The 18903-nt window shown below is 36.4% G+C and overlaps 1 protein-coding gene across 1 annotated transcript in view; it reads left to right on the top strand.

Annotated features, from left to right (window-relative positions):
• Nucleotides 1-18903, top strand: part of DIAPH3 (diaphanous related formin 3) — a 244841-nt gene that overhangs the window by 188589 nt on the left and 37349 nt on the right. The gene's annotated exons all lie outside the window — the stretch shown is intronic.

An 18903-nucleotide genomic window follows, 5' to 3' on the forward strand; every position in this document is an offset into this window, starting at 1 on the left:
CATAACTAGCGGTCTCAGGAAAAAGTTTATATATGTAGTGCCTCCAGTAAAGAAAATTTTTTATTGAAACTTAAGGGAAAAAAAAAATCTCCTTTCTTAATTTTGTAAGCAGAATGCATTAGCCTTTGGTATTTAAATGCACCGCAGAGTTTATAAAGCAGATGCCATCAAATTGACGTTATTAATTACACCTTATGTTTAAGTGTTTTTTTTCTTAAGTGTCTATAGCAAAAAAAAGAACATGCGGAATGTGGCATTATTAAACACAAATTTAAAGAAAATAGAGCTGGAAGGACAGTTTAAAGATAATTAATTCACTTATAGGAATTGGCTGAAAGAAGAATCAAGTATATTTGACAGGTGCTTGTCTAGCAAATAACATATTGATATTTGAATAATGACTATAAAGCACATATGAATTTATCCTATAAGTGTTTCTGCTTCTAAGAACAATTGTGTTGAATGTTGCTTCTTTTCAACCCATTCTATCGTTCTATATATCTATCTGTTTGTGGACAGACAGTGTAGTTTCCCGTTTTCAAACTAAATGCATTTGGACTGCTTTTGGACAAATGTTAGAGACACGTTTTATGTTTCAGGTTAAAAACAAAACATCAAAAACAAACAAGAAAAAACCACCAACACCCAAGATTTTAATTCTGCAAAATCTTGGTCTAACCTGGGGACTGATTTGTACATCAGATGGATATAATTTGGTACTGAAATTTGAAGTTCAGACATTTGATTTGGAGAGAAGAGTAAAAGTAAACTCTTGGATTTTTTTGTTCTTTTTACCAAAGTCAGTTTTTCCATAGAACATTTTGAGACAATCTGATTCTAAGACATTTTAAAATGAATTCAGCTTTTCTTGCACCTGTCTTGTTAGTTCAGGAACAAGATAATACAACTCTGAGCTTGCTTTTAAGGAATTCATTAGTATGTTGTTGATTTGTTGACACTTGTCACGATATCTACATATTACATTTTTCTATCTTGATCCAAACAGAGCGCTAAACTTGGTGTAGGTTATGGTGAGTTCGCTTATCAAAGCCTTTTTTGGCTTTTTGATAGAACTATATAGTCATTGGTTGCTCCGAGTTCATCTTCGAGGTGAACTTTTTTTTTTTTTGCTATTCTAAGTCTGTGTAGGTAAGTTGTGAATTTGCTTTTAATAATTTATTTTGTTATTAGGAAATCAGAAATTAAGTTGCATACTATCTAGAAAGAATGATAGACCCTGAGTATCAAAGAAATAATCTCATTGATCTTAATGATGTGGCCAGTCAAAACTAGAATTATAATGGTAAAATTTCTTTAATTTTCTGTTTCTGAGTTCAACAATGTATAATGACAGGTTTGGGGTTTTTTCAGTATTATCCCCTCTATATTTTTTTCTTGCACTTAATATCTAATATGGATGCATGCAATAACCTATTCTTTCTATGTCCATGTGTATAGTAAATGGTGAATACTGTATATAATGGTTTACTACATACACACTGTGTAAGCAAGAAGTCTGTGATTTCAGCCCACTTCAGAAAAATTGGGGTATGGCGGAAGTATTGACTTGGTCTTTCATTGATTTGTTCTTTTTCCCCAGCCTAAAATTTCAAATGGATGCTAAATTTTGTATCGTAGCAAAAAAACCACTGGCTTACTCAAAGCTTAAAATGCATGGAGAACAATGAAGTCATCAAGCAGCAATTCAGGCACTTTAGTTGTTTGCTTTTGTACTGGTTTTGCCTGTTTATGTTAACTGATTTTGTTACTGCTGCTTCTGATGAGACTAACCGACTCACGTATAGTAGATATACTTTATTAATACCAACTGCAGATTCATACCTAGGATGAACTTTGACTCATCATGCAGTCAAAAACAATTACAAGCCATGACTTGAAGCGTCTGTCCTCTGAATCTTTCAGGCTGTAGCAATCTCTGTTGGGCCAATGCCATCAAGTTCTAGCCAATCTTTTCTGTTTCCAAACAAAACAAAAACAAGCAAACGAGTAAAAACTGGTTTAGTCTTTATGATTAAAGATATTTCTCTCAAAATGTGGAATACAAATCAGACCCAAGCATAGGTGGGAATTAAAGAGTAGTGGCTTCGTGTCTCACAGAGGATGGCATGGGAGAGAAATACAGCTAGAAAGCACACTTTCTCCATAGCTGTAATATAAATAGAAGCAGGAAGGAAATGCCATTGTCATCCTCAGTAAGATGCTGCTCAAGATACCAAACTATCACTTGATACAGAGGAGCAAGCGAACGCTGATTAGCTCTAGAACTGAGAACTGAAATTGTTTAACTAAATGGGCTGCTTAAGAAAGAAGAGGAAGAACAGTAAATTTAGTGGAATGCTAGCCATTTTTCTCTTCATGACCTGTTGAGCTCCCCAGAGAGCTCTGGTAGTGTTCAGCCAATAAAAAAAAGGACTATTGGTTCTCATGATGCATCCCAGGGTAGCCTCTTGGGCGTGTTATTTTATTTTCAGTCCTACTGCACTCTTCTTTTATTGAACAGATTGCCTTTTTCTAACATGGTATGTGGTTTTTGTCAAGTTTGAATTTACTCTATTTCTGTGATCAGAATTGCCAATCGTATTTTTTCTGCTTGTGATAAGGCCCATCAAGTCAGATAATTTCTTGCTGAGGAGAAGCCCTGCTGCATAACTAATAGAAATAATACACATTTGGAATTTCTAGATCTTGGAAATGTTCTAATACCTTAAGAATACAAATCATTTTCACTCGATTTTTGTTGACATAGATATGATTGGTATATTTATTTCCTTTGTTTCCATTCACGGTGCTTTGTATTTTTAAATTAACAACTGAATTACATGTATGTTCAGAACTATTTGTTAATGTTACAGCTTGCTTTGACTGCGGAGAGCCATAAACTGCAGTAAATATTGTGGTATATGCTTTTGCTGTCATACAGAGCACTGTATGACACAAATGGAGTATTAGTACAGCTTTAGTGTTGTATTTTGGTAAGGTTTTGATTCAGGGGAGCTTTTTTATTTTATTTATGGAGCAGAAAAAAAGCAGTTAATTTTCAATGATCAAGATTTTGCACATTAGAAGATCATTTCAAGCAGCTAATAGGCGTGGCTGATCTGAGTTTATCAGTTATTTACAGCAACAGTCAAGGCATATTTGCCGCTCGCACATTTATTTCAAGCTAGTTGAGTTCAAATACACATAGCAGCATATCCAAGGCAGCACAGAGCCCACTGCAGCACAGAGACCTGCATTATTCACTAAGTTGTCGGTCAGGCTTTGCAGCCTGCACCAAGTTCCCTGCTGCTATGGCTACGCGTTTATTTGCAGTAACATTAGCCAAGGTAATGTTATCTGAAATGCATGAGTACAAATTTGAGATGCAGCTTTGATTGCGAGTGTGTATACCTCAAATGCAGCAGAAAGTGATTTATTTTTTTATTTTTTTTACAAGTAGATTGAAATGCTGCGAGTAAAGAAAAGCTATAATAAAATGCAGGTAAAAAAAATACAGATTGCTTTTTGAGACTGCAAAGATTGAAAGAAATCTTTCCACTACAATCAGTAATTGTGTTGTGGACTATACCTCCAAAGGTAACAACAAGGTCTTGTTTCTATATTCAAATCAAACTTCCATGGTAAGAGATAGTCTTAATTACTATAGCTGTTTGTTGAGTAAATCTATAAACAATAGAATAATTTTCATGTCACGTTTAGCCTGAAGCATTTTAAACACCTCTGTTAAATAAAATCCATGTCAAGCAATGTCATTCTGGTCCCAATTAAGCAGAAGAAAACCCTTTTCTCATATTCCTTGGGTTTTTTTCATCTCTTATTCATAACAGAACTGTCATCTGAGGTTCACATTAGTGTCTGCTACCTTATTTTTGACAATCATAGCTGACAATGAGCTTAGGCTCATCTTAATTCTTGAAACCGACGGTGCGACCACTTAGAGGTCACTATTTTATTTCATCATTGCTGTATATGACAGCAAACTATGACTGACGTTTCAACCAAATTTTACCTTTTTTTTTTTTTTCTTCTTAATTCTGTGTATGTTGCTGTCTTTTCCACAACAGTATGTAGTGAACATTAGGAAATGCCTAACACTGAAGAAAATGTGAAGATAACTTTTTACCCAGTAGGTGTTAGTAGTAAAGATGCATTCTTGAGCACTGCCAGTTCTTCATGGTACATACTGTTTTGAAGGCACTGTGCATGTTTGCCTCTTCTTCTTTCTGTACGTGATCTAAAAACAACAGTGTTTGTACCTCTGGTGGAGAAAATTTTTGTAACGCTTTGTGAACTTTTATGCAATAGACAAGTTTCCTTGGCAGAAGACTTGGAATATCTGTAGGCGCTGTTATGAAATTAAAACTTTTAATAAGATTTCTATTAAAAAAAAACAACACATAGTTCTGCTGTTCACATTTTAAGACCAAAGCTTCACTTCAATATTGACTTCATAGGTCAAGTAAAATTGCTGCTTATTCTAACAGAAATAATTCCCCTGAAACCATCTGCACTGTTTATAATAAAGAGTTTTTTCCTAGAGCAGACAGCAGAGTTCAAAGGAACGGTGACCACAAGAGTCAATTTTGCATATATAAAAAAAAAAAATCCAGAAAAGAAAAGTGAGTTTACTCATTTTTATTTTTTTTTGTTTAGAACTGCATTGCCATAGCTGTGTATACATACAGTCTCTCACAGAGGCAGCCCTGAAGAATTTACATTCCAATACATCTAGGAATAAGATTAATTTTGATACAGTTTTTTAGGATCTTTTTCTAGTGATCTCCCTCTCTCATAATTTAATGTTGAGCAGAGGAAGTATTCAAGTCAGAAGGGATGACAGCCAGCGAGAAGAGTTTCTGATGAAAAATGAGAAATTTTGATTATTTTTTTTTCAGAGCCTTTCCAACAAAGTAACTTTATTATAAAGACTGACATAAAGAGAGGTATAAAACACTCCATTGTTTAATTATTTATTTTTAAATGCCAGATACTCTGGCATTTAAGCTTTGTTAAGTGTGGAAAGGGGTACTTCAAATTAATAGTAAATGCATATTAGAACTGTGAAATATTGGTATAGATAGAAAACGAAACTTAACTTGCCCTTAGTGTAAGCCAAACATACACTGTCAACTTTAGCCCATATCCTCCATTCTGTGTCTTATCATATAAAGAAAGTTATGTGAACATAATACAGACAAGAAAAAGAACCAAACCTTTTGAAGAGTAAAAAACTTTAGGTGCCACCTTGAGAGAAGGTGGGCCTTATAATGGGGCTTATTCCCTAGAGGTTTGACAACTTCATTCCTAAAGTGGGGCCCTTTGAAGATGTCAGATTAGGCACTCAAAAGAGCTAATTGCTTTTGTAAATATCTCGCCAGTGTTCATCGGTGCTAGTTGAATAAGACTGCTTCTCTCAAGGGAGGCAGGGACATTTTCTGCAAGATAAGAACTGTGCCAAAGAGGTGACATTTGAAAGCAGTGACACTGTATATTCCATAATTGCACATACATTAAATGTCAGCTTCATAATTGTCTAGCTAGGTAACCAGATTTCCAAAAGCTACAGCAGGCAAGTTATATATTCAAAGCAGTCTTCTGAATATGCATCAGTGGACAATCTTAAAACTGTGAAGGGAGCTGTAAATTACCAACAATTTACCCGTATTTGTCTTTTCATTGTTTAGTCACACAGAACTTCCCATTCAAAGACAATTACTGAGTTGATCTGTACAGCAAAGAGGTTCTCTCACTTCTCAGAATACTTTTCAAGTCCCTTCCATATTTGTTAAACAAGATTTTAAGTGTAAATTTACCAGACTCTTTCGCTTCTGTTTTCTGAACCTTCAGAACAAGTAGTATCTAAACTCCTGCCTCTTTCTTCAAAGGCTTTAAGAACTCTGTTCCAAATAGAATAATTGATGTATCTATTGACCAAACAACAGCCATAATTCTCTTTATATTGTTGTATGCATATATATCTTCTTAAAAGGGGTATCATTCTTTAAAAATAAAGTGAAATATTGGGTAGGGAAATCCCCTCAGCTACACATTAGAAATGAGTTTTCTTTGGTTAGAAGACTCCACTGGGGACAAAACCTGAGATGGAAGCAAACAGTGTATCAGCCCTTACCTGAGTCTGTTCTGTGACTCAAGTGATGTCTGGCCAATGCACCATTGTTGAGTCAGTAATTCAAAAGGTCTAGAGAAAGCACAAAACATTGCTCATAAAATTCTTCAAGCACACTTGTTAATTCGTCTTTCTTTGCCATGTAAGTGAATGTGTTCCCTTAATGTTCTGTGGTTTTTTTCCTCCTTTGGGAGAATTTAGTTTTATTTTTTTTCCTACGTGGCTGTTGCAAGAGAACAAAAATGTACAGTGTAAAGTAAATGCTGGAGTTATGCTTCTGCCTGATTTTTTTCATTATAAGCCAATGCACTGATACAAATAAAGGACATAAAATAGATGCAGGGAAAACAAGGGTATCTTGCAGCTTCTTCCCTTTGTTGGGGTAGAAACAGTTGGAAGCTTCACTTTCAAGTTTTGGAATACTTTAAAGGGAAATTGGCATTTAAGTTGAACCAGAACTGGTGGTTGTGTCTGTAAGTTACTTGATAAATGCAGTATCATCTTTGTTTCATTCCAAAAATAGATGAGTCTTGTGTATTTCCATCATATGTGCCTAAGGCAAAATCTACATCAATCACCCAGCAAAATAATCAGAAGCCTCAAGATACATTTTCTTTGTGGCTCAGACTTAGAGATCATGAGTGGTAAAGGAAGGAAATATAGGGGACAAATGCAGCTGTCACATGAATGGCAGAAGGAAAGATGGTAGCCAAACTTATATTGAATGATCCGGACTAGTGTGAAGTAGTTGGGACTGTAACTCCTCTTTTCTTATGTTGATGTAGCTTACAAATCCAAGGTGAGAAGCTATAGTTGAAGGAAAGAATATTTGGATTTTGGAAGACACTGACCAATCAAGAATCTATTCCCTTTCAGTATACACTGTAAAATAGTTTGACCCTTGTTCTTGACATGGTAATGTTTTTTTTAAAATAAAAAACCTTTTTAAGGCAAGATTATTTTAATGAAAAAGAAAAGTTACTCAAAGTCCATGCAATTTCCTAGCAGATTTGCAAAAAACAGGATTGATAATACATACTCTTTCTTTCTTTGAAAGACTGTAACAATGTCTTGTTAGTAGCATGGTCTTTCTGTTACAATATTTTGTCATGATATCTTAAAAAGAAGACTTTGTAATGGTGAGGATTTTATTTTATTGAGGGAAAGAGTTTTTCTCATGTACTATTGTCTCATGATATTTATCTAACTCCATATAGAGGAATCAAAGAAAAAAACTGTTATCTGAACCAACAAGTCTGACCATATTTGCCTTAGGTTTAAAAAAAAAATCTAAAAAACTGAGGTACAGAAAACTAAGAGTGAATTTATTCTACATTGTATTCAAACTTACAGTCCTTGATTTTCTCTCTCCTTGTGGCATAGCAAAATGATAAAATAAGAAATTGAAAAGATAACATCAAGAATACTTAGTGTCATAAACAGGGGAATGGAATGAGATCTCAGCAGATTTTCAGCATGGGCAAATAATTATTCCACAGTTTTTTCCTTTTATCTGTTTTCTTAGCCTTTAAGCCCGTTTCTTTGTATTTGAAAAGAGATGAGTGTACGTGGTACGTTACAATACAGTGCACATACAGATACTCGAATTAGCTCTGGACAGGCTACTTTGTCTACTTGAAGTAGCATAGCTTTTAGGCCAGGAACAAGTTTGGGTATCGCAACCCAGTTTTGGGGTTTCAAAACAAATATGGGTATCTGTGTACAGCACGTAATGGAGCTGTGCAGTTTCAGAAACTGTGTGCAAGAATTATAACAAGCCTTGAATCACAGAAAAGTAGGATGCACTGTCATAATGAGCAATCTTTTCATAAGTTTATTTTCCATTTCTAAAATCTGAGTTAACTAATTTAATATGTATGTTTATGTATATTTACATCTAGAATCAATTTGTCACTTGAGTTCTTGCCTGCCATTTGGGAACCTATACTGGCTAGAAAGACAACACTTTCTGATAATTGATTTTCGTAAGCAAAAAGAGGGAAATGATTTTAAATAATCTGAAAACAGGATATGCATCCCACTTTGCTCAATTTATTTACAGTTTGTTTTATCTAAAATATGACAGGAATTTCTACTTCACAAACAAATAAGTTGTAATAGTGGGAAATGGAAAAGATTGTATTAATAATATAGGTATTTGGTGCATGGAATGGAACGAAATCACCACTGGTTTGGTATGAACATCTTGGATAAAAGAGCTTAATAGAACCACAGGTAAACTATTTGTTGGCAAATGCCTGCCTAACATAACACAAGCTGACAGGCTGATATTTTCATGGTTAGAGCTTCCAGGTCATGGTTTGCGTTTTACTTCAGTCGCTGGATTTTTGTGGCAGGAATCATCATCAGCCTTCCCCATTCAATATGAGTGTTTGCATCACTACACTCGGTAACATTTGCTATTTATAGTGAAAATCTGTGAGCAGAGGAGCTAATGAACAGCAGGGAACTTTCCAGGAATATGGAAAACATGGTTTAAGTCCTCTCCCTGAGGGAATAATGAAATATGGATGAACCTGGCTTAAACACAGCTGAGTGAGACTTTTCATTACCCAGGTTGACTTTGGCACCTAAATTTTACTGGTCTTTTAGTTTGGTAGCTGAATTTGTTAACAGCAGAAGAAATCTGTATGTACCTTAACTGAGAGGCAGTGGTTTGAGATACTACAGGTGTGTTAGCCAGAAAAGTGAGTCTTCAAGGTGGAGACTGATAGGCTACATAGGGATCAGAATGTATACTCTATTAAAACATAAGCAATACATAAAGGCTTCTATTGCTTTTATAGCTTTGTATGAGGTTGTGAGTTTGTTTGGTTTTTACTGTCGTCATAATTATCTTTGGTGATTTTTATTTTTTTTAATGTTTCCTTATTTTCAAAAGCAGAGAATCCTCCTCAGATACTTCAGGTACTTGCCAAAATTGATTTCTGTTCCCATAAGAACTGTCTCTTGAGAAATTTATCTGAGGATCTATTCTTATTTCAGTGGGTGCCTTTTATTGCTGTCATTACCAGAGAAGGGAGACTTTATATACTTTACATACTTTATATACTGGTGTTCTAAAATATAAATATTTTCATTGATCCATTTTCTCCATGATAAAGTAAACTTTATGATATCTGATCTTCCACGCCACCATCATTAGCTCAAGAACTGCATGAGTCAATCCAATGAGTCCGAACCTGCTGATAACCCATATGAACACAATGCCAAATTAGGCTGATGGAGGAGCTTGGAGAGGACCCTCTTAAATATTGGTCAGTGTTTTAAAAAAGGAGATTAAATGAGACCTACATCAAAATGAAATGCTAGAAGCTGGTACAGTGCCCTATCCTTTCTTCTGGTCCTGGAGCATTCTGTCAGGGAGGAGGTTCGTTGGCTTTGATTTTGAGTTGTTTGAGTTTTTTCCCAATTTACGTTGTTTGGTTCTTAGGCTGAGATCTACAGGGTCTGCTTTACAGATGTACCAAACATCTACGACTGCAGTGAAAACTGTAGGATCAAAGCACTAAACACATACAGTGCTTTATAATGTTAATTACTCTGGGATATCAGGTATCGAGCATTTTAACTGATCTCCCAAAATTAATGTATGTATTTAATCTCATGAAGAGGTAAAATACCTCATACATACAGACACACAATTTACGGAGCTTAAGCTGTTTATAGTGGCAAGAGAGAGGGACGTACCCATCTTACAGAGGAGTTAGCTTACATAAATTGTTAATACTCAATGAGTTCAGGCCTCTAATTCAAAGTGCTTGAGGCTGAGAGACCTGAAAAGGTTTCTCCATGTTTTAATTCTCTGTCTATAATAAAGTTAATAAAACTTGGCTCAGCACACTCAACACTGAAGATAAAACAATAGCTTGAATAGCTGCTCTTTAAATTAGTATCTTCTGTCCTAGGTAATGGATGATACAAGTTCGGGGGGGCGGGGGTGGGGGGGAAGGGAAGTAATTCTCTTACAGTTCATATATATAAACATTTGCATCAGATTTGCTTAGCCAGCTTCCTCATGCTTCCAAATTCTAGTACTTTGATACTGAGCTCTTTCCCTTTACTATAGAATGTGTTTGTGTAATTTATATTATACTTCTAGCTGCAATGATAATATTTTTAGGTGTACTAATGTTTCATCAGACTAGCTGGATTCAAAGTAAATGAATCAGGACATGGCTTTAAGTTATGGAGCCTTCCTGATATGCAAGACAAGTTCGTAATTTCAGCATAAAGAGTAAATCAGGATTGATGCGTGAGTAGTTGCAAACTCTGTTCTGGCTATTCAGCACAGAATAAAAAGTACTTTGCTATCAGATAATACCTAGTTTTATAATTGTACTGTAGATGGTAGTCTTCCCCTTTCCCTAAGAAATATAAAATCGTTTTAATTCTGTGTGATCCATCATCAGGCAACTACTCAAAAAAGTAACGTTCTTAAATGCTCTCAAATGTCCAGTAGCAAAAATAAATGAAGGGCAGAGTGCATTAAGGGATTTCCAGTTGTGTCTCACAGGGCAGAGAAAACTGCTGTGAGAGAGCTCTTGGGATAGCTCCTACTCTTGCTGCCTTTAGCAATAGCTTCCTGACTAATCAGTCTCCAAGCTTCCCCGGGTGCGTTACGTCTGTTCTTTCTCTGTTGCCAGCCGCAGACTGGAAACAGGACACAGCCAATTACTCTCTGCTGAGTTTACCCAGCCTCTGTTTATCCACCTAACAGCAGTTGCGCCGAGATCATTTTATTGAAAGCGTGTTATGTAGTGAGATCTCCTATTATAAAATGCTGGGTTTGTTTCAGTGGGTCAAAAATATATGAATCTTATTATTTGAAATAGTTGCTTCCTATGGGACAGAAAAAAAGGATGCTGAAGTGGAATTTTTTTTTTTCCCTTTTCCACTTTACAATGACAATCAATTAAAAAAAGGTTTGTCTTCATTATTAAAAGTTTAAAAAATTAAACTGTTAATGACTGTGTCTTGAATTGAGAATCATACTAGCTGTATCCTAATTTCTTAGTTTGGGGTCTGATCTTCCTTCATGGATCTTTTTTTCTTCCTTTCCAGTTATTTCTGAAGCCTTATGAGTGATACCTAATGATAGTTTTTCTTGTTCCCAGCCACATCTTGTCGCTTCCTTATTCTAAGCCCATCTTTCTTACTCATCTATCAGTGCTGTACTACATTAGAACATTCAACAGTACCACTTAACTGTAGTATATAAAACATTTTACTCCTACTTCAGTCTGTAACTGCAGATTTAGCCTAATAAAAGGGGCATTTTTGACCTGTACCAATAAGCTGTAAAATGCACTGTGGCCTAAATGAGAATATCACTTATTATAGAAATCTTCTACACTCACATTAGTCGTAAAGCTTTGGTGAAATTGTGCATGTTGAAGGAACTAAGCAACCAGAAAGGCTGCAAAGGGATTTCCAGGTAATCTTTTCTGGGAAAACTATAGAACACAAAGTATTTTGAGTGTTATTTTTCTAATAACTGAAAGTACAAAAGAATGCATTAAAAATTATGGTTTAGCTTGCTTAAGAGAAAGCTAAATGAGAGGCGGGTCAGTAATAACTTAATGTACTTAATGTCCAAACTTTGTAAAATAGTTTTAAATGGAATAGCTATACTGTTCACATTCTTTTAAGGATCTGAGGGAAAGGTGGTGGGGTTGAGTTCAAACATCATACGCTCAGATCTCCCATCCAAACCTTTGTGTCACACACAGAATCTGGATTTCCTCAGAAATTGATATAAGATGCACTTTAAGAACTGCTAGTTCTAATATTGCACCGTACAATCCAACAAGGTTCTCTTCACCTGTGCTTCTACAGTGCTAGTACAGTGGGTAGTTGCAGGGTATATTCTCCTATACTTAGCACTTCTCTGCTTTTAATTTAGCCCACTTAAAAAAAAAAAAACAACACAACAAAACAAACACAGGAGTTACTTTGTATTTTTAGTTTGCAAGTCTTTATTCCCTTAGCCTGCATTGACATAGTGAAAGTTGTTTAAATGTTTGCAATAAGTAATACATTTCTGCAAGTGATAAGAAAACTTATTTGGTCAAGAACACTTTTTAACAGGAATGCTAACTGCATTTTATATGGAAATAAAGTTTGACTAAAATTAATCTTCCAAGGTCTAGTTTTGTCAAAGCTAAACTGAACGAGTTGGGGAGAACAGTAGGAAAATATGAGAAATAGGAAAGCTCTTTTTAAGCTGCCAATGTGTGTATTAGTAGTAAAGGGCACACTCCACTGCCTTGTGCTCTTGGCTTCACTTGCAGATTTCAGCCTTAATTTTATTTTTTTTTTTTTGTTATTAATGTGGAATTCTCTTTACATCAAATTGTCCACCTTTAAAAACCAAATAGAGTGCAGTAAAGTTTTAGAATCTGTTAGTTTTCTTGGAATGTGACGAGCGTGCTAGTGGAGAAGTCCACTTTATATTCAGAAAATACTGCAGCATTGCTGCCCTAAACAAGATTTTCAGATTTTGGAGCTAATGGTGTACTTGGTACACTTGCATGAGGTATACTGGCAAGAGCTAGAAAAACTAAAATAATATATTGCCCTTGAATTGTTTCATTCGTTGAAGCACAGTGCTTCTCTGCAATACCAACTTCTGTTGCATGTCTTCGGGACAAAAAGAGTTTGGTGGTCCGCACACCACATAGTATTGAAAGTATCATAGTTAGTATTTCAGGTCATAGAATCATAGAATGGTTAGAGTTGGAAGGAACCTTAAAGATCACCTAGTTCCAACCCCCCTGCCCTGGGCAGGGACACCTCCCGCTAGACCAGGCTGCTCAAAGCCCCATCCAGCCTGGACTTGAACGCTTCTAGGGATGGGACATCCACAGCTTCCCTGGGCAACCTGTTCCAGTGTTTCACCACCCTCCCAGTAAAGAATTTCTTGCTAATATCTAGTCTAAATCTCCCCTCTCTCAGTTTGAAACTGTTACACCTCGTCCTATCATTACATTCCCTCATAAAGACTCCCTCCCCATCTTTCCCATAGACCCCTTTGGGTACTGGAAGGCCATTATAAGGTCTCCCCGGAGCCTTCTCTTCTCCAGGCTGAACAACCCCAATTCTCTCAGCTCGTCCTCATAGGAGAAGTGTTCCAGCCCTTTGATCATCTTAGTGGCCCTCCTTTGGACCTTCTCTAACAGGTCCTTTTAACATGTTCTTGTTTGGTCTATCAAAGAAATTAAAGTTGAGCTTTGAACCTATGCCATTTTCAGTACATGTTGAAATCCTTCCTCCTTTTAACGAAAGTAGCATACACTTGAACGGATGTTTTACCCGTTTCTTTTGAGGAGTTTCTTACCTTTGAGGTATATAAACTGAGTAGTGCCATGTTGGATTTAATATTAGTTCTTATACTTGTGTCGAAGTGGTGTGTGGCAGTGAATAAATTCACCCAAAGAAAGTTGAAATATCTTTCAATTTACTCAGTAAATCAGTCCAGGCTTATTAAGTCAACCGAACAACAGAACTTCTATCAGTTAAACTTTCCACTGGGATTTATGATTGGAGTGCATATAATACCTCATTACTGATCAATGCACGAGAGATGTTCTGTTGTAATTTGTATTCATGGGAAGTCTCTGTACTAGTTTTCATTTTACATTTTTGCAAATAAAATTCCATTAATTATTAACCAAAAATTGTGTGAACCTTGAAACTCACTGGATCACTTCAAGAATCAAACAGAAGCAGTGATTTTCCTGGGATTCTGTTTATTTCAAAATTAGTTTTCCAATTAATATTACTTATTTCTTTCCTGTTGATGCACATTTTCAGCAGTTCAAGGAAACAAGAAATATGGTGGTCTAACCAATATTATCTTTCAAACTAAGTTAAAGTTTAAAGCAAGTTAATAAGACTATCTTCCAAAGCAGCAATAAGATAATATATAAATTATCAAAGTGCCATCACCGGCATTTATGACAAAAATTTGCATATTTTTGTATCAAAATCAGAGTTTACCTAAGGGTTTGATTTCTAATGCAATAGAAATAAATATCTTATAAGTAGAACTTGGGGCAGGGGGGCTATTAGTTTAAAGAAAAAGTGTTTATAGTTTTTTGCCTGTTTGTTTTTAGAAATCGATTGGTTTGTGCCTATTCCTTTGCTACTTTTGAATATGAAAGGAAATAGGGAAATAAATTATTTCACAGTAACAGTGGTGCTAGAAATGGGATTGCATTTTAGCTTTTGATAGTCACTTTTTTTAATCTACTCCGGTAATAGCCATTCACTACACATTAAAAAAGAGAGAGAAAAGAAAGTACTTATTTTGCAGAAGGAAATTAGTAAAGTATCTTCATTTTTACTCTTTCCCTGCATGTAGGAAGCTGTCAAAAAATGTGGCAGCTAATATACCCAAACTGACGCGTGGAGACTTCAAGTGTACTAGTTTCTTGTGGGGAGTATTTAATTACTAGCCAGTTCATTGGCCCAGCTGCATCAACATGAATCAGCTGAAGGACCATTTATAGCCATTATTCAGAGTGGGGTTTGCATTTGATAAATTCATAAGCATTATCAAAAAGGTAGTAAGTCTGAAATGTTTTAAAAGGTTTAAAAACTCGCAGCAGCTTCCTGGCTTAAATGTGTGGCCCAACAGGAAAAAGCAGCATGAAGTTCTCTGTTTTGTTTAGGTTAAAAGTTTTGAAGAGTGCTTCTGAAACACTTTATTTACATGTTTTATTTTCTGGTGCAATATTTTCAGTTAATTCAAATTCAGCTCAAATTAACAACTCCATGTGCTTTGGGATAATTAAATTACAGTTTCCTCTTATCTTGGCTCACCATGCAGACTGTTGCCCACCCCTATAGCTGCCTTTACTCCATTGCTATAGCAGCTCCGTTATTTAGGAATAAATCTTTTCTTCTCCTCATCAGTTGTTGTGAAAGGAATGTAAACCACCTGTGAAAAAAATTAGCATATTTGGATGGACTTCTTGCGTTTGCTTGTCTGGCTGTATTCCAGGTGTTTTTATGGCAGTGTAAGGGAAGGAGTAAGAAAGGTATTTTGTCTGTTCCTGGTTATTAGAATTGACCTGTGATTCACTGTGGGCTGGGGGGGCGGGGGGGAAGGATGAAGAAAACGAGATTTTTATGAATTAACGTGGGAAATAAAGGGGGAGGTGAGACATGTGAAGCCGCGGCCATCGTGTTGGGGAGCATCAGCAGTGAGATGCCCCTGCGTCGTCCGGGCAACCCAGGTTGCCATGGCGACGGCGGCCTGCGGGGCCAGTACCGATTGCTGACGCCCGGCCCTCCGAGGGCTGCGGATGCCAGCCGGGTGTTAGCCACCCTCCAAACCTTTGGCTGGCAAAATGCGTTTATTCCCAGCTGAAGAGGGGCCCGGCCGAAGGCGGCTGCCGGCCTTCAAAAGCTGTTAAACGTTTAGCAAAACTTTCTGGCCGTGGGTGTTTGTTTCTGCCGGTCGACGAAAAGAAGTGATGCGCACAGCTTAAAAGGCAAATTTGGAAAACAAACTAGCACTGGTACTACTCCAGGGAAACTAGTGATGATGCGATTATTTTTTAATTTTGTTTTTTTAGTATTTACATAGGTTACTACACTGGTTACTTGTCACATGGTCACTAGGAGCACAGGCAACTCTAGTTGCCTTCTGTAAAAATGGTATCAAAATGAAATTGTCCTGCTTATTTGTTAATCATAGAATCTTCATGGTTGGAAAGGACCTTTGAGATCATCGAGTCCAACCATACACACACCAAAAAAAAAAAAAATACATAGCAATGAGCTTTGGTCACATAATTTTTCCTGCACAAGTGGGCATTATCTGTAGTTCCAAATCTGCATTGTACTTATTCACCCTTAAATGGAGTTTTGAAGCGATGTGTCTTTACATACCAGAAAGAATTGTTAAAATAGCCAATTACATTCAACATTAAAAATTTTCATCAAAGGAGGATGTCATTTGTGTTTGTTTCTGGAAGGTGAAAATCGGTTCACAGTTAAAACCGGTTACTGTATTTTCAGGCGACTGAGTTTTATATTACCATTGTACCACATAAACTGACTTAAAAGGCAGAATGTTTGTCTTTCTGCTTTTCTTTCCTGTCTGTGCACATATATCTATTTATAACATCCAGTCGTCTCGCTCAATTCTTCCCTTCAACTGCAGGGAAATGTGTGAAACTGCCTGTAAAATGAGGGGTTTTTTGGGTTCGTTTTGTTTTTTTTTTTTTTTTCAGGGGGTGGGGGTGGGCTTTGCTGTTAAAGTTGTAATGGGACACCCTGAAAGATTTAGGATAAATCCTTGGCTGAAGATAAACGTGGTAGCTCTTCCTTAAGTGAGTCTGTCATTGAACAGCAGCCTGACTGCCATCAAGAAGAAGCACTTCTGCCACTGTAGATGTATTTGGGGAAAGGGGGGAGTTATGGAATGGGTTACTTGGTGAGGAGTTTGTGAACGTATTACCTGAGAGAAATGTCTGAAGCGGAGCTGTGCGTACCTATTCTTTTTTTTTCTGGCGGGAAGACAAAGAGAAAGAGGAAAAAAATAAATTTTACCCCAAAAGTACATTTTTCTGCATTGTATTGAAAACTGAAATTTCTTTCCATTTGGCATGAAATATTTGCTTTTCTGAGAGAAAGGAAGAAAAGCAATAGAGAAAGGAGGAGATGAATGTTACTGCCTTTGCTCAACACCCAGATTACTTCATCATTTAGCCAGGATATGAGAAACAGAGATACAGTTTCTTTCTTTTGCTTGAGAATATTTGTGAATTTTCTAGAAATAAACGAGTCATCCAGTCACCATCAGGTTAGCTGCTCCTTTTCCCAATTGGTGCATGCTCTGAATATCTATGAGTGGTGAATGGAACAGTCCCGATGGTCTCAGAGTCTAACTTAAGTCTGAATGAGAAATGGGTTTGACAGAGTTAATCAAGACATCCAGCATTGGATCATCAACTAACTTTTTAGGTGAAGTCGCAAGATTTATGGCCTCAGATGTTACAATTTAGATACCCCAGGTCAGGGCATAAAATCTAAGAAGATTTAGATTAATCCGTGGACCTGTTTTGTGAGGTGTGGGATTTTCTGTGTGGGTGATGTGATCTTAGATCAAAAGCAAACATGCCTGCAGCCTTTCTTTTCCCATCTTTCATGCAACCTTTCTTTTTGTAATAACCCAGGAAAACGCCACAACAAATGACAAATTTTTTTTGTCCATCTTTTGAGAAACACAATCCCAAGCACCTTGAATACCTTGGGAATAAAAGATACTGTGTTTGACATAGTTCTGTAGGTCATAGGACCAATATTACTACTTTATGCTTTTTATGCTTTTTTTTTTGCTTTCTTTCTTTTCTTGTGGAGGTTCATGTTTTCCTACAGGATTCAAATTAACATAGTGACATCTGAGGAAAGTTACTGTTCTAATTTCACTAAATTTTTTTCCAGATCACCTCCTTCATTGCCCTTTTCTGGGTCCTTCATGGGAGAAATTGTTTTAAAAAGATGATGCGTCAATTTAGGCAGAAGCAAGATAAATTCTTCTACAATTTCAGGAAAATGTCTCTTGTATTTTTCTTTCAAATAATCATCAGTATGAATTAAGGTCCGAAGTGCAAGTACTAACCAGTCATTTCCTGGATATTTATTTATTTATTTATTTGTATTTTTTTCTTTATCTTCTTTTTTTAGCCATTGGTTATGGTTAAGATAAGCACTGAAGAGCACAGCATATGTTTCTAATGTCCCTACCATAATTTCCTACACTAACAGAAGGATATAAGAAGCATTTAGATTAGGCTTTCATCCTAAACAAAAACGTCCTTCATGGTCTCATTCTTTCCTGGGTTTTAAATTGTAATACTAGCATCTTCCGTCACCTCATCAGCCCGCTCGTTTCTCAAAATTAATTCCTGAGTTTTGATATGTCTGCCACAGTAAAACATAAGGGAAAAAAAAAACAAACAACAAAACACCTACTCTTTCGGACTGGCTACACATTAAAGATTCAAGTAGTATGTTGGCAGTGGTGAGTTTACACTGCAGGCAGAAGTGTTCATTTGGATAGCAGGTGAAGGTCTTTTGACTTTCCGTAATATAAGAAAGCAGCCTCTTGCTTAATATACCTGTGGCATTCTGAATTTATATGTTATTTGTTCCTTTAAAACCCAGGGGCTCTTTGACGTCTTAGTCTACCTGGTAAAAACAAAATATCTGAGAAGGCTGTTAGTTGATACCATTTACCCTAAGTATCCAGGGAAGGAAACTTAGAGAGGCAAGTCGTGTGGAAGCTGGTTATAATCTCTTAGCCTTGCTGTAAATACAAGTGGAAGATCCCAAAAGATGTTCCGTTAAAAAAGAAAAGAAAAAAAAAAAAAAAAGTGGCAGCACTCAGGAACATCAGAAAGGGAGTTTCAGTCAGCCTGTGCGCGAGACTTGGTTTTGGTTGTTTCAGTGTGGTGTTTTTTTGGTTTTTTTTTTTTTTTGGTTTTGGGGGGTGTGTGTGTGTTTGTAAAGTTGAGTGTCCCAAAATTGCCAGGAATTGGTTTGAGTTACTTGGACTCATTTTGCTGTGTTCTTTCACAAATCCTTTGGAGTTTAGCATAGGGAATCCTGCGAATCTCTGTGACAGTGTTGTTTTTTTTTTTTTACAGAAGGAAGTACAGAATTATCTGTTGATCAATCAATATTCTCCCCAGAAGGGTACATATTGTTCTGTTCTCTTA

This window comes from Larus michahellis, chromosome 1, assembly GCF_964199755.1.
Source record: "Larus michahellis chromosome 1, bLarMic1.1, whole genome shotgun sequence".
NCBI classification, from domain to species: Eukaryota; Metazoa; Chordata; class Aves; order Charadriiformes; family Laridae; genus Larus; species Larus michahellis.